Genomic DNA, 12115 nt, shown 5'->3' with positions numbered 1-12115 from the left:
TGACACTTAAAATATTCAAAATTAAATATACAGTTTAGTATAAAACATTCGAGAACATTAAAGATGCACCACCTTATCAATCAATAAATACTATATATATATAGTGTTGTACAAAATGATTACTAAAAAATGCATATCTGGCCTAGATTTGACATATGTTACGCCGCAGGACCTGTAGACAATCTTAACCTACTTCCAATCCTAATTGGTGTATTCCTTGTAAACTAAAACCGACAATATTTTTGGAACAAATATATTTTCCATGTGACAATCATTGTGAGACATAGTGAGTGGTTGATAAATATAGTTGATTATTACCCGAACCAGCATAAAGCCCAACAAGAGAGGCCCAATAAAGTCAAAGCCCACATCCGTCCAGGAAGCATCGTGAAGATGGCCGAAAGCCTTGTGCATGTCACCGCACAAGAGTGCACCAAGATAGATCTTGGCCGTTCAAATAATCTCTAATGGCTTTCGGGATTAACGCGCGCAAAACCGGAAGACAGTTATATCTCTCTGCTTCTATATAAGTGTGTCTCCGCATCACGCTCCAGATACACTTTCATTCACATAATTTTCGCTCACAGTCCACCTATTTCACATATTGACTTGTGCGTTGGAGTGTTAATGTGTGTTCAGGCACCATTCTCCTCTAGCGACAAATTTGCTCTCCTCCACCAGGACAACAATCGTTGTCCTTAGAGAACCACCACTTCATCTTTCTGATCTTAACCGGACATATCAATTAAAAATTATAAAAAACTCTTAAATTTAAATTCAAAAATGAAATTAAATTATCAATTAAAATAACTTTTTATAAAATAAAAAGCAAATTAATATGGATAGAATAAAGCATTTATCCGTAAATATAAATAAAGTATTTAGGTTGTAGAATCAAAGAAGTATTTGTAGTGGGTTTAACTCGCCTAAACTTTATCTCAAGAAAAAGTAGTATTATTTCTCTTTCAAAAAATTAGCTACTAAAGTGACAGACTGCTAAAATATATTAAAAAGGAGAACAAACAAAAGAAGGAGAGGGACAAAAACCCAAAACCTCCTTAAGGGTAAACAAACCTTGGTGTGTTCTTGTGGAGGAAGATGGACATGACACACACAATCGAAGATACAAAGAGTGGAGTAATTTGGTGGGTGACCATATAATCGAGTGAAAGGCGATTCATCTCCTTTTGATGGAGATGACATTCTATTTATAAGATGGACTGCGGTGAAAAGGGCATCACACCAAAATTGTGAAGGCACATGAGACTCCAACAAAAGGGTGCGAACAACATCAAGCAAATGGTAGTTTCTTCTTTCTACTACCCCATTTTGTTGTGGGGTTGAGGGGCATGAACTTTGAGATATAATACCATTGGATTGCAAAAATTCTTGAAATGAGCCTCCCCACCCCACCCCATTGTCAAAGTGATTTTATTTTATTTTTTATGAAAATTGGGACTGAACATAAACATGAAAAAAATTGAAAGAGGAAAAGACTTCACATTTCGATTGCAAAAAATAGACCCACGTGGAATGACTATAATCGTCAATAAATGTTACAAAATATTTGTAATTGACATGTGATATAATTGGTGCCACACCCCAAGCATCACTGTGGATGATATCAAATGGTTGAGTTGCATTAGACTGATGTGTTGGAAATGACAAATTTCACTTTTACCAAGCTTACAAGGAATACAATCAAAATGAACATAATTAAGAGATGGAGTATGTTTATTACCAAGAAAACTAGATTTTAGTAAGTCATGGAGTACATTTGAGTTTTGATGTCCAAGACGCTTATGCCACACTTGATAATCAACAATAGCAGAATTACAAGAAACTAAAGGAAAAGAAAGACTTGGAGGCACTGAGAACTGGATTGGGAAAACATGTCCAACTTTAGGCCACTTCACGATTATCTTCCCTGATTGTTGATCCTGCACAAGACAACCAGATTGTGAGAATTGTACTTGACAATCACTCTCGACTAATTAACCAACTGAAATGAAATTACTAGTGCGACCAAGAGAGACAAAAACATTTGTTAGAGATGAAGAAATATCATCAGTGGTTGTGATAGGCAATTGATTTCCATCATCAATTTGTATCTTGAGATTTCCAAAATATTTTTTATATTAGTAAGAAATTGGGCATTGCTGGTCATGTGGTTGCAAGCCTGCGAATCAAAGTACCAAGAGGAAGAGGGTTTACCTGAGAATCTTAGAGTAGAGAATGTAGAAATGATAATTTATTGAACCATTTCAGGGGTCATTGTTGAAGTAGTAGTAGGATCATTTTGTTGAAACGATACTGGATTGGCTGGATTTATAGCTAGGAATAGATGAATCAACTGAGCCTATAAAAGCTGCGACGTTTCTCTTTGGTGGCCTTATTGGGTATTCCTTAAGAATATGTCTGTCTTTTTTGTAGTAGTTGCAGACTTTGTTTGGGCAGTTTGAAGCATAATGTCCCAATTGCTTGCAGGAGAAACATTAAACATCACTCATGTCTTGACTTCTTAACTTTCCTCGTGCCACATATGCCACTGGAACAATAAATGATTTTTTATCTTCAATGATAGACTGTGTCAGCAGATGTTGTTCTTCAATTAACAAAACATTTAAACATACATCCAATGATGGTACATGGTTTCTGTGCATGAGATTGGACCGAATAACTTCAAATTCAGATATCAATTTTATAAGAAATTGATCTCTCTTAGTAGTTTCATTATTAGATTGTACAAAACATAGACCTTCAGAAGTCAAGTTTAAATAAACTATATCAATGTATTCAGTCCAAATATTCATGAATTGAGAGTAAAATTCAGAGATTGATAGAATATCCTATTTAAACAAAGCTATGTCGTGTTCAAGCTAGAACCTTTAAGCGACGTTGTTCTAATTGTATACTTTCTTCAAGTAATTCCACATTGTGGCTAATGTTTTGTAAGGTCAAAAATTCAGGACAACATTGGGATCAACAGAACCTAGGACCCATGACATGACTTGAGCATCTTGTGCAACCTTATCTTTCTCTTTGTCAGGAACTGGAGCGTTGCCATCGATACTCCACAAATCTATTCTAGTGACAAATATCTCGAAATGGAATGACCAAGTCGAGTAGTTTTTGCGATTAAGGTGAACCACCAAGATTTCATACTTTTCGGTAGGCATGTGACTATGAAAATAGGTATTGAACAACAATGAGAGGTTAATCTGGGCTGGGAAACACTTGGGTTAGCCTGGTGGTATTGACTTGAGACCTGAGAGTGTGCTCCTCCTCAAGGTCTCATGTTCAATTTTCTCCGGCGCTAATTTAAGTGGACTAATTTAGCTTTTTCAAAAAAAAAAAAATCTGGACTGTGAACAAATAACCAAGACAAAAGAAGAGAAAAAACGAGAACGTGAATAGAAGTGAAACAAGATCGTGAAGAAAAAAAATCCAGACCAAGTTCTTGGATTGTAACCTAGGTTGATACCATGTTAAACTGAGAGAAACTTAGAAATCAAAATTGTGTCTCTCTTCATTATGATTTCTCATATAAATACAATGTAATCACAAGCTGTCAGGTTAACTTTCAACCCACTAAATTAGCTAAATTGTCATATATATGTATATTTATAGCTAATTATGCTAATTAAGATGTCATATATATGTATATTTATAGCTAATTATGATAATTAAGAGAATGACTATTTGACTATTACAAATAAATGTGCAATCTTATACGATTTGATTTTCCATTAATTCCACTGATTTTCCAGTAATTCCACTGACAATTTATGTTCATCAACCTTTTGGTTCATCAACAAAGAAAATCCTAACCATGTTTTCAAACTCACATAAGCTTTGTATTGTCTCAAACATGCACGTAGGGATTTCACATCGGCTTCAGGCCCTATCGATATGAAATCTCTATTTTTTTATTGGTTTAATTGCAGTTTTGGTCCCCTTATTAAAAAAAAATTCTTTTTCTTATCGGTACCAAATCAGATCCTTTTTTTTTTACCAAATCTCTTGTGACTCAAAGAATTTAAGCTTAAGACTGGAAATACAAATAAAACTCCTGTTGTTATTCATAATGTTCTTGTGAAGAAAGAAGCATTGCTGATAGAGGTATCCCAGCTAGCTTGTTTGCCACTATCGGTATGAATGAGATTTAATCCCCAACTAATTGTATCAGCTAGGTGAATGGAGGTCACAAAACTTTCATTTTCTCCACTAATGAGTAATGACATACAAAATATTATTATGCAGTAGTTGTATAACATAAGAAAAAAAATTAAAGAAATGAACTTGATCACTAGCATGGCATTAGAGCTATTTTTCAAAACATCTTGTTAAACACAATAGCCATAGAATGAACTCAGCAAAAGCAATGGCTTGGAAATTGCAGAATTTTTACAACAGAGTGTTCAACCGGATTGACATTTTCCATTAATTAATAATCCAAAATAAAAATAAAAATGGCTATTGGTGGAACACATATACTAAAACAAACACGCATCGGAAGAGTGAAATACGACGAACCAGGGTTGAACCGAGGATTCCACATAAACAAACACACATCGGGAGAGTGAAATACGTGAACCTGGGTTGAACCGAGGAGTCCACATAAAATGCCCTTGCACCAAACCACTAGATTACAACGACGGGGACATAAATCCAACAAAATTGAAGATAGAGGTTTTTCATAAATATAAATACTTATGGTTGTTAATTTCCACCAAATTTAGCTGCATTAGTTTTAGGATTAAAACAATTAAAATTTCAGAAATATTGTTAGAACTTAGAATATAAAAGCATGGACAATTCAACTATGTTTAGCAAACAACAACTTTTAGTTTCAAATTTTAGGAGGTAATACAAACATTCAGTTCCTCCAAATTACCACTAACACAACAGTTGTAATTGCTAGCACCTCAGAATCTATCATTCAATAAAACTAGATTGTGATTCGGCATATGAATTAACTATATCTCTCTCAAACACATCAAAATGAAAATCAATCATAAAGTCTCAATTTTTAAAAAGATCTATAATATAAAGTAACACAATCATCACAAGGCATTGTTGGTTACAAGTTAGATGTTACTTTTAGAATTCTACAACTAAGACTAGATTGTAAAAATCTTTTCCGACTCAAAGAAACAATAGAAATCTGATGACTCATCACACAACTTCAAGAGATGGTGTGTGCTCCAACACCGCTCAGATATTTTCCCTTGTTGAAAAGTGTCTGTTTTAGATACAAGTTCGTGACAATCTTGATCTTAGTTGTGATAAGACGTGTTATTTTATAGAAGAGAGTAGACCAAGAGTGTTGAAAACTAATGAGAACTTAGTGAACTCTAAGTGAAAGTCATAATGCGCAGTATGGTTGTTGGGGTAGGATAGTATGTACCACCATTATGAATGATGACTAACTATTTGACATTAGAGCATGCACCGGAGAACATGGTACTTTATTTTAATCGACATTGGATGTTTTATTTAATTTTTAAATTTTAAGTTTGTGAAAATCTTGACCTTAGTTGTGAAAAGACGTGTTATTTTCTAAAGGAGAGTAAACCAAATTTGTTGAAGACTAATGGGAACTTAGTGAACTTTAAGTGTTAGACATAGTGGGTAGTATGGTTGTTTAAGTAGGATAGTATGTATGACCATTATAATCGATGACCTAACTATTTGACGTTAGAGAGTGCAGCTGGGAACATTGTGTTTTATTTTAATCGACATTTCATGTTTTATTCATTTTTTTTTTTTTTTTGAAAGATGTTTTATTCAATTCTTAAATTTAAATTATCTACTAAGTGGCTACTTTAAATTAAATTTTCATCTTCTGGAAATTATTAAAAAAAATATTTTAAGGGGTTAAATAATAAAATATTGATAGGTTTTAAGGAAGATGTTTTGTAAAATTTATCCTAATCTTTTGAGATATTTCTAGTTTCGAGGACGAAACTATTTTAAAGGATTAAATATTGTAAGACCCTCTACTTTTAATTAATTGGTTAGAACCCTTAGTTTTATTTAATTTAAATTATTTTAGATAATCCATTTAATGTGGCTATAATATGATAATCTTCAACATACTTTTTCTGGACAAATCTTCAACATACTTATCTTTATGACTTTGACTAAGTAAATTTAGAATTATATGAAATTGCTTTGTTTTAATTTTAATAGTAGTAATAAAGTTTGTGTAGTATTTTGATTGTAGAATAATAATAGAAAAGAAAAATTAAAACAAATTTTTACCAATACTAAGGGTGTGTTTGTTTCAAGTTATATCCGTAGATTTCTGGAAATAAAATTATAGAAATATATATACATGTTTGTGTTTGTTACAAGTTTACTAAATTTTATTCTCGAGTATAACATATTTCATGCAATAGAAAAAATTTCCCAAAGAAAAGGGTGGGAATAAAGTTCCCATGAAATGTTAGACAAACCCTTTAAAATATAATAACTAATTAATCATTCTTTACCCTAGTTTTTTAGTGAGAGAAACTCCAATTTTTCTTTAAGTTTTCTTTCTCTTCACTCGTCGAGGAGGGGTGGTTTTAGGTCATTTTTTGACCTATAGTGACCCCTCTGCATCTTTTTTCCCCTTTCTTTCAATCTAAATAAGTGATTTCCACATATATATCAAGTATTTTCTTTTATGTTTTTTGTGATTTCCTTGTATGAGTGCGGCGTTGTGTTGTTCGTCGTCTTGTGCGGCGTTGTTTGATTTCACGTATGGTTGCGGTGTTCGTTTGGCTCATATTGATTTCCACATATTCAATTAATGATTTGGACGTCAACATTGTAGATCCGGAAGCATGGGTATTCTGGTGATTTAGATTTTATCATATTGTTTGTAGGCATTTTGCCGTTGCATGCTATTAACTTGGGTTATGTGAGTTTGTTCGCAGATTCACCCTTTACGTTTTTAGCAATGTTGATTATGATGTATTCTATCAATTTGAATGAATGAATATCATTTTGTTTTTGTCAAAAAAAAGTTCCCATGAAGACCGAAATAAATTCATGTGCAACTACATATTATAATCTCTATTTTTATGGTTTCGAAGAATATTATAGTGTTAACCAAACATCTTTTTTCTAAATACCTTTAGATAAAATTCATATCATTATATTCCAAGGAATGTTATTCCTAATAATAAAGTTGGTAAACTTGAAACAAAAACACATTAATGAGTGTTTTTTTTTGTTTACCAAAGTAATACTTAAGGTGTTGAAAAAGGAATTAAACATTGACTTAGTGAGCCATTTAGTCAAACTTTCAACAAATAAATAATCTCTTTTTTTACCTCAATTTTTTCTTTTTTACAAAAATAAAGGATATTTATTCATTTAAATTGATAGAGTACATCTATACAATACAAATTCAAAGTCGCTAAAAATAAAAAGGATAATTTTACAAACAAACTCACAACATCTTTATAGCAACAGTGCAGTATGCTGTAGCAGTTGAATTCTTGTAAAAAAAAAAAATCTTAATAGCAACGATAGCTAACTACCATTCAGTTTCCTTCATTTTCTTTATTCTCGGACGGCAGTTAGTTACCATTGGAGTTAAATGTGTAATTTCCATGTGTTTTTAAGTAAAATCTGAAGTGGGAACAACAATGTTCTTTGGTTTGCAGTCGTTTGTGTTATTTGGTAAGAAATGAACAACATGATCTTTAATACTAGCAAGGTTGATCAAATGGACCTTTTGTTAGACAAAATTAAGTTACTATCCTTTGTGTGGTTGAAAGCAAGAAAAATTACTTTTGCTTTTAATGATCACGACATGCGGCTTTAATCCTTTGTCGTGTATGAGGTTAGCCTTGTAGATCTTTCCATCTCTTTCCTTTTTTTTCCTTTTATGTTTTGTTATTGGACTAATTGTAAATTCACACCTACTCTAGTTCTTCTTGTGCTAGGTATTTTTTTTTTGATGTGAAACAACTTTCATTAGACAGAAGCTGAAACACAGCCATCATTGATACAAGAGGCAACATTACTAGCTACATTAACAGAAAACATAGAAAAATTTGGAACAGCTCCTAACCAAGTTCTATCCCCCACATTCTTTGCCAAAGTGGCTAAGTTATGGGCATCACAATTTTGATTCCTACTAATAAACTTAACACAAACATTCAGCAGACTTTTCATAAGCTCTCTGCAGTCTTGAGCAATGAAGTTAATGGCTGCCAAGCTGGCTTTCCTATTGACACAATTCACCACATTTGCCGCATCAGAGTGTATGGTAACAGAAGAAAAACCTTGCTCAATTGCTACTTGAATGGCCCATCTGACACCCAAGCCTTCAGCTGTGAGAGGATCCAGCACAAAGTTTTCCCTTTTGCACATACTAAGAGCTATTTCACCCTCCTGGTTACACACAGTCAGTCCCCAACCTGTTGGCCCGTCATTCCCGCACCCAGCATCCACAAAAATAGAAAAACCTGTTGGAAGTCCCTGAGGTGCAGGAGTTACCTCTGGAATTCTAGCCCTTCTACGCGGGTTTGCCTCATTGAACTCATGGGTGAAGCTCATAGCTTCGGCAGCCAGGCTGGGGGGGGGGGGGGGGGGGTCCAGAGGAGTACCTTTGAAGACAACTCCATTTCTAGCTGCCCAGAATTTCCACAGCAAAATACAGAAAAACTGAACCCCTAGGCTATCTTGGCAGGTAAGCCACTTTAAAAGCCAGTCATGTATATCAATATCCCTTGGGGTGTGACATCCCAGGTGAGATGCAAAAAGAGAAAGCCTAAACAGATCACAGTGCATAAATAGGTGTTTTGCTGATTCCACCTCATTGTGACAAAGGGGGCACAGGATATCAAGGGTGATACCTTTCTTGTGAAGGTTCTTCCGAGTTGGCAGAATATCTTTTGCAAGGCGCCACATGAAGTTTCTGACTTTGTTGGGGACCGGTGCTCTCCAAATTTCCTTCCACAGTTTACTCTTTTGAGGGTTTGAGGGACCTAGTTGCATTCTGGCTTTCTCATCACAGAAGGAATGGTAGGCTGATCTAACAGAGTACTCGCCGTTCTTCTCCCAGTGCCAAATCAACTTATCAGGGGGAAGTCTGAAAGAGAGGGGGATGCTGTAAATTTGTTGCGCTACACTTCTGTCAAAACAGGCTGATATTAGCTCCTTGTTCCACTGCCTGGACTCTGCATCAATCAAGTCTGAGACCAACGCATCTGGAGGTATAGGCAGATCAGAGTTGTTGTGTGTTAAGATTTGCAAGTCCGGAAGCCATTTATCCTCCCAAATCCTCACATGTCTCCCATTCCCAATTTTCTAAAGGCCCCCTTTATCTACCAATTCACGAGCACTGATGATACTTTTCCAAGCATAGCTCGGCTGATAACCTTCCTTTGCAGTCATGAAGTTACCATTTGGATAGTACCTGCTCTTGAAAACTTTTTCTAGTAGAGATGAGCCACCAGTTGCAAGCCTCCAGCAATGTTTTCCGAGCAAGGCCTTATTGAATTCTCCCATGCCTCTAAACCCCATACCGCCATCAGCTTTAGCTTTGGAAAGTCTCTCCCAACTCATCCAATGGATTTTCCTTTGCTCAGAGTTCGCCCCCCACCAAAATTTTGCAAGCATTGAGTCAATATCTTTGCAACAACCCACAGGCATCCGGTAGCAGCTGAGAATGTAATTTGGGATGGCTTGTGCTACCGCTTTGATGAGGGTCTCCTTTCCTGCTCTAGATAGGAACCGTTCCTTCCATCCTTTAACTTTCTTCCAAACTCGGTCCATGACAACGGAGAAGATTACCTTCTTTGATCTTCCAAAAGGAAAAGGAAAACCAAGGTATCTAGACTGTGCCTCTACTGCCTTTGCTCCCATCATGTTACAGATCATATTTTTGACTTCTAATCGCACATTTCGGCTAAAGGAGGCCTCAGACTTGTCAAGGTTAACAACCTGTCCCGAAGCTTGTTGGTAGGTATCAAGGATTTTGAGAATTTTGGATGCCTCATTAGGGGTAGCTCTAGAGAAGAGAAGACTGTCATCCGCAAAGAACAAGTGGGATAGTTGCGGGGCTGTTCTTGCTACCTTTAAACCATGAATCTCTTTTGAAGCAGCTGCCTTATGAATTAAACCTGAAAGAACATCAGCACACACAATAAACAAGTAAGGTGAGAGTGGATCGCCTTGCCTCAATCCTCTTTCTGGTTTAAAAGATTTGCTAGGCTGACCATTTATGAGAATCTGGTAGGACACAGATGAAATACACCGTAATATCAAATCAGCCATCTTCACTGGATATCCCATAGAAATGAGGGCTTGATGCACAAAAGGCCACTCAACACGATCATAGGCCTTTGACATATCCAGCTTGAGAGCCATAACTCCCTTCTTTCCCTTCCTCTTCTTCTTTAACCAATGGAAGCACTCCATAGCTATGAGGGCATTATCGGTGATCAACCTTCCTTGGACAAAAGCGCTTTGTTCTATATCAATGACATCACCCAGAGTATGTTTCAACCTATTAGCAATCACTTTGGTCACAATCTTCATTACCACATTGCAGAGACTTATGGGCCTGAAGTCCTTTGGGGTGGAAGGGTTCTTACATTTGGGGATAAGCACCAAGAAAGTTTTGTTGATGTCATGGGGCTGGTCATTATTGTTCAGGATATTAAGGGCCAGGTTCTGAACCTCTCCCCCCACAATATGCCAGAACTTTTGGAAAAACAAAGCGGGCAGTCCATCCGGGCCTGGAGACTTTAGAGGATGCATTTGGTTGATAGCTTCATTGATCTCTTCCCGAGTAAAATCCCTATCGCACCAGCTCTTATGTTCATCAGAGAGCTTTCCTTTTACCACATCACAAGTTGCTTCTATATTTGACGGCGTAGAAGTTGAGAAAAGGTCATCAAAGTAGCTTATAAGCACTCTTTCAATTTGTTCCTCCCCTTTCCACCAAACTCCATCTTCATGCCTTAACTTGCTGATGTTATTTACCTTGGCCCTTTGAGTGGCTTTGTTGTGGAAGAACTTTGTGTTTCGATCACCATCTTTGAGCCAAACTGCCCTACTTCTCTGCCTCCACATGGTTTCTTGCCGCTTGAGAAGCTCCCTGTAGACCAAGATTTTCGGGTGTCAAGCCATTGATTGGACTTGAACCTTCAATCTACCGGACTTGCTCGATTTTATTCTTGGGAAGGGAAAAATGAGATTGAAAAACCCTTTTTTGGATCCGGGGGTCGGTTACGATTCGGGAAGGTGTTAGGCACCCACGTCGTTCACGGTACTCCGTGAGAACCTCTTTCTAACTTTATTTTTATTTGAAAATTTGTTGTTTAAAGTTGAAGTGAAAGAATGGAGGGAGAAGAAGTTGGAGTTTTTGGTTATTTTTATTTGATCGATTTGGAAGGAATAAACCCATGCCTACGTACCCTTAAAAGGGATCAAAACCGCCGTAGTTCATTCTTAAAAATATTTTTTGTGGGTTGGGTTGATTTTAATTATTTTTGAAAAAAAAGGTTTTAAGAAGGATTGCGAGACCTCAAGGTATAGAAGAATAAATTGGAGTGAGGTTGTTTCATTTTATTTAAGAAATTTGGTCTAAGTTTAATTAAGATTCATTTAGGAATTTGATTAAGAAAATAAAAAGGGAAAACAACTTGGATTTGGATCCAAGGTTTATTAAGAAAATAATTTGACTTTTTCTTATTTGATTTTTGAGATAAAAGAGATTTTTCTAAACTACCGGAAAGCGAACGTAACAACGTGAAAAATAAAGCGAGAGTAAAGCAATAAATAAAGTGATATGGTGTCGGTGCAAGTGTCGGTGTGTGCAATTACTAAGCTATTACATACCATCCTAGGGGCATTCTAAAGCAAGAAAATAAGCATGAATGACATTACATAAGCCTATTATACACACTAATATTGATATTAAAAATAAATTGCAAGGAAAAAAAAACATGAGATTACACTAACAATAAAGCAATCATAATGAATGATAAGAAACTTAAAGCATTGCATGGATTATCAAAAGAAAGCATGATGTCAAAATATTAAAGAAATGCATGAAGTAGAATTTGAAATATTAAAGCCAAAATCAACACAAGATATTATAGAG

This window comes from Medicago sativa, chromosome 7 (assembly GCF_051527215.1).
Source record: "Medicago sativa cultivar Bolivia chromosome 7, Bolivia_mono, whole genome shotgun sequence".
NCBI classification, from domain to species: Eukaryota; Viridiplantae; Streptophyta; class Magnoliopsida; order Fabales; family Fabaceae; genus Medicago; species Medicago sativa.
This window is presented reverse-complemented; position numbering follows the sequence as displayed.